The sequence below is a fragment of the Nansenia antarctica genome (genome assembly GCF_963989245.1).
Source record: "Nansenia antarctica genome assembly, chromosome: 11".
Lineage (NCBI taxonomy): Eukaryota > Metazoa > Chordata > Actinopteri > Argentiniformes > Microstomatidae > Nansenia > Nansenia antarctica.
Genome location: NC_137681.1, coordinates 4,304,277 through 4,309,276, shown reverse-complemented (window position 1 = coordinate 4,309,276; position 5,000 = coordinate 4,304,277). Strand labels below are relative to the sequence as shown.

Genomic DNA, 5,000 nt, shown 5'->3' with positions numbered 1-5,000 from the left:
TTACTTAACTTTAAACCGTCTCTCAGGAAACAGAAAAACGTAGAGTGTACCTCAAGCACGGTGCAAACCCCCCCCCCCCCCCAGAGTCAGAAAAGTGTCTGTTTGGGTGGGGTATCTCCCATCTTGAGCAGGGGGCAGCAGGTGGCCTAGAGGTTAGAGAGGCTGGCTAGCAATCGGAAGGTCGCTGGTTCGATCCCCGCCTCAGGAGGGAGCCAGATGTGAGCTGGTGACTGGAGGGTTGGGCTGGCATCATATCTAAGGTGTCCTACCACTGCCGTTGTGCTCTTGAGCAAAGCACTTATAACCCCTAATTGCTACCTCTCGATGCAGGGAAGCCCCACGACCCCCCCACCCCCCCCCCCAATAAAAACCCAACAACATAGTAAAACATACCTTCAGTGAATGTACTGAGATCAAACCCCAGGGACCAAAGTATTTACTGGCAGAAAGGAGGAATGGTATGATTGGGCAGCTTATTCAGAACAGGCCACAGAAGCAGAAGCACCATGGTGCTGGTAGGGTGACTAGGGTCTATCTATTACCTCAGAAGCACCAGGCTCAGTGGAAAACACTCGACCGCCTCAGAAGGAGAACAGGACGACCCAGGGCTGCTTACTACGGAGCGCTGCCTTGTCTGCCCTCTACTCAATGGACTGCACTTACGTATATAGCGCCTTTATCCAAAGCGCTTTACAACGGCCTCTCATTCACCCATTCACACACACATTTACACACCAATGGCGGCAAGCTACCATGCAATGCGCCGGCCGGCTCACTGGGAGCAATTAGGGGTTCAGTGTCTTGCCCAAGGACACTTCGACATGTGGCCAGCCGGGGCTCGAACCGCTGATCTGCCAACCTTGTGATCATTAGGCGGCGGCGGCTCTACCTCCTGCGCCACAGCCGCCCCATACTACCCAACCCCTGCAGCTCAAAAGAACTTGCAGTGTTCAACAAGAACACAAAGGACTGTGTAAAGAAATGGGACAACTGTCATATAACCTTCAGAGAAACGACAAGAAGAAGAACTAGGCTACCTACCTTGTGCGCGAGCGTCGGCGCTCTCGGTGAAGTGGATACCAACGCTACGGAGGACATTTCTTGTTTCGGAATGCTGGCTCTGAGCTTTTTAAAACACAGGTGTGAATAAATCGAACCATCTACAACTTAAACACTGCAACCTCCGCAAACCGCGTGAGCGCCGGCGCTCTTGTTGATGTGGATATCGTTGCTTTTTTTTTTGTTGGTCGGGATGCTGGCTAGGGGCTTTTAAAAAACAGGTGTGAATAATTGAACCACTAACCACCACTGCGAAACCCTGGTGTTTTCACAGATCAACTCTTGGTTTAAGTGCACAGCGTAGAGAATGAAGTTGCCGGTGTTTTCCCGCGAAGCGTTGGTTTGTTGTTTAATGAGCAACACTCAAGTGCGTTCAGGTGGGTTTAGGGCTTTTGTGCAACCTCTCCTCTTGCTTTCCCGCAGTGCCCCCTCCAACAGCCCATAATACTCCCCTGAGTGCCACTCAGCTGCACACTAATGGATGCTATAGTGCTGTTTCGCCGGTTGCCATAGCGATGGTTAACCTCTTGGAACACAGGGAGAGGAGATCTCTCTCTCTCTTTGCTAAAGCCTTCAGTGAAGAATGAATAGAAGCTAATTTGCTGATTTGAGGTCAGTTTGGATCTTTTTCCCTCCAAATGGTGGCGGTTAGGATTGGGGATGGGGAAGCTGATCTCAGGTCTGAGGTAAAGTGCAGCAACTGTACTAATACTACGGGCTATAGGGCTGGGTGGGTCAATGGACAGGGGAGGAGATGATGGTTTAGGGCCAACAGAGCATCTGTGTGTGAGAGGCTTACTGTAGAGGTCTGGAGAAAGATATTGGGGGACAGATAAGATGAATATTATTACGGACCAGAGTGATTTATGTACAAAAGGCTCTGCCCGAGATTTACAGCATACACCTCGTTTGTAAAACATGGTGGCGGGGGTGTTAGGTTTGGATATGTATAGCTGCCACTAGAACTAGCTGACCTGTCTTAATTGATGATCGTAACTGCTGATGGCAGCAGTAGAACGGATTCTGAAGTGTACAGAAACATGGTGGTGTTTGCTCCACTGCAAGAAAATGCATCTTGCAGTGTAGAGCTGAAAGAAGAAAAAGAATGTTCACTCCCCTATTACTTACACAGAGAGGCAGAGTAGTTGTCAGTATATCAATCCCAACTTATGATGACCTGCACAACATTACAACAGGCGCCTCTGGCCAATCGCACACAAATTGCATAAAGCGAGAGACAGAGAGAGAGAGAGAGAGAGAGAGAGAGAGAGAGAGAGAGAGAGAGAGAGAGAGAGAGAGAGAGAGAGAGAGAGAGAGAGAGAGAGAGAGAGAGAGAGAAGAGAGAGAGCGAAATAGAGCAACATAATGCAAGATGAAGATAGAGTAGTAACACCTCACTGCATTTTGGCCATTTGTCCTGATTCCCCACAATGACAGAAGATTGTCCTGCCATTATAACAGGACACATTTCAACCCCACCATGTCACAGGCTTACATTTTGGTGTCACAGTCATGTTCATCATTCTCACATTCACATCATTCACTTCATGGGTGGTGCGTGGCTGCACGCATAACTTGCCTCTCCAATCATTGGAGCACGCACTCTGGCAGACTGGTGGACTGAACTTATGTCATTAGGAGAGGGAGACATTCTGTTTCAAGCTTATTTTTCTGTATCGCAAAGGTCTAATCGGGGGATAGAAGCAGACCCGTAGGTTTCGAGTCTCGTTCTTCACAGGCGTGTTTGGGGTTCAAGTCTGACCGTCCACAAGTCTGTTCGGTTTTCGAGCCTACGGAAGAGGCTTCGTCTTTTGGACGGCATCGGTTCGAACAGACTGTGGTTGGGGTGGCTGAGGTCTAACAGACTGTGGTTGGGGTGGCTGGGGTCTAACAGACTGTGGTAGGGGTGGCTGAGGTCTAACAGACTGTGGTTGGGGTGGCTGGGGTCTAACAGACTGTGGTTGGGGTGGCTGGGGTCTAACAGACTGTGGTTGGGGTGGCTGAGGTCTAACAGACTGTGGTTGGGGTGGCTGGGGTCTAACAGACTGTGGTTGGGGTGGCTGGGGCCTAACAGACTGTGGTTGGGGTGGCTGAGGTCTAACAGACTGTGGTTGGGGTGGCTGGGGTCTAACAGACTGTGGTTGGGGTGGCTGGGGCCTAACAGACTGTGGTTGGGGTGGCTGAGGTCTAACAGACTGTGGTTGGGGTGGCTGGGGTCTAACAGACTGTGGTTGGGGTGGCTGAGGTCTAACAGACTGTGGTTGGGGTGGCTGGGGTCTAACAGACTGTGGTTGGGGTGGCTGGGGTCTAACAGACTGTGGTTGGGGTGGCTGGGGTCTAACAGACTGTGGTTGGGGTGGCTGAGGTCTAACAGACTGTGGTTGGGGTGGCTGGGGTCTAACAGACTGTGGTTGTGGTGGCTGGGGTCTAACAGACTGTGATTGGGGTGGCTGAGGTCTAACAGACTGTGGTTGGGGTGGCTGGGGTCTAACAGACTGTGGTTGGGGTGGCTGAGGTCTAACAGACTGTGGTTGGGGTGGCTGAGGTCTAACAGACTGTGGTTGGGGTGGCTGGGGTCTAACAGACTGTGGTTGGGGTGGCTGGGGTCTAACAGACTGTGGTGGGGGTGGCTGGGGTCTAACAGACTGTGGTGGGGGTGGCTGGGGTCTAACAGACTGTGGTTGGGGTGGCTGAGGTCTAACAGACTGTGGTTGGGGTGGCTGGGGTCTAACAGACTGTGGTTGGGGTGGCTGAGGTCTAACAGACTGTGATTGGGGTGGCTGAGGTCTAACAGACTGTGGTTGGGGTGGCTGGGGCCTAACAGACTGTGGTTGGGGTGGCTGAGGTCTAACAGACTGTGGTTGGGGTGGCTGGGGTCTAACAGACTGTGGTTGGGGTGGCTGAGGTCTAACAGACTGTGGTAGGGGTGGCTGGGGTCTAACAGACTGTGGTTGGGGTGGCTGGGGTCTAACAGACTGTGGTAGGGGTGGCTGGGGTCTAACAGACTGTGGTAGGGGTGGCTGGGGTCTAACAGACTGTGGTAGGGGTGGCTGAGGTCTAACAGACTGTGGTTGGGGTGGCTGGGGTCTAACAGACTGTGGTAGGGGTGGCTGGGGTCTAACAGACGGTGGTTGGGGTGGCTGGGGTCTAACAGACTGTGGTAGGGGTGGCTGGGGTCTAACAGACTGTGGTTGGGGTGGCTGGGGTCTAACAGACTGTGGTTGGGGTGGCTGGGGCCTAACAGACTGTGGTAGGGGTGTCTGGGGTCTAACAGACTGTGGTTGGGGTGGCTGGGGTCTAACAGACTGTGGTTGGGGTGGCTGAGGTCTAACAGACTGTGGTTGGGGTGGCTGGGGCCTAACAGACTGTGGTTGGGGTGGCTGAGGTCTAACAGACTGTGGTTGGGGTGGCTGGGGCCTAACAGACTGTGGTTGGGGTGGCTGAGGTCTAACAGACTGTGGTTGGGGTTTTGCGGTCGAGGGCAGTGTAGTTGCCGTGCCAGGCAGTGATGCACCCAGTCAGGGTGCTCTCAGTTGTGCCTCTTGTAGAAGGCCCGTAGGATCTCAGACCCAATGCCAAACTTCTTCAGCCGCCTGAGGTGAAAGAGACGCTGCTGTGATCACCTGGCCTGGGATGCCGCCTGGCCTCGGCCGCTTCGCGGATGTCGACGCTCCTGAGCAAAACGTGGCGTGGAAGCTAATTAGCTCGCCCGGGAGAGAGGCAGCTACGCTAGCTGTGCAGCTGCATCTTTTCACTGTGTTCCCGTTTGGCTGCCTTCAATCACTCTGCAGAGGTCATAGCGGTCCTTTCTTATCATTCGTCTGGTCACAGGATTTGAAGGCGGTAAGTGCAGCCTGTAGTGGTGGGGTAGTGGTGGTCTAGTGGATAGTGAGTTGGACTTGGGATCGGAAGGTTGTGAGTTCAAATCCCGCCTGAAGCCA

At 53.1% G+C, this 5,000-nt stretch overlaps 1 protein-coding gene across 1 annotated transcript in view; it reads right to left on the bottom strand.

Moving 5' to 3' along the window:
• Positions 1 to 5,000, bottom strand: part of atrnl1b (attractin-like 1b) — a gene marked incomplete at its 5' end in the record, with an annotated part of 127,090 nt that overhangs the window by 19,704 nt on the left and 102,386 nt on the right.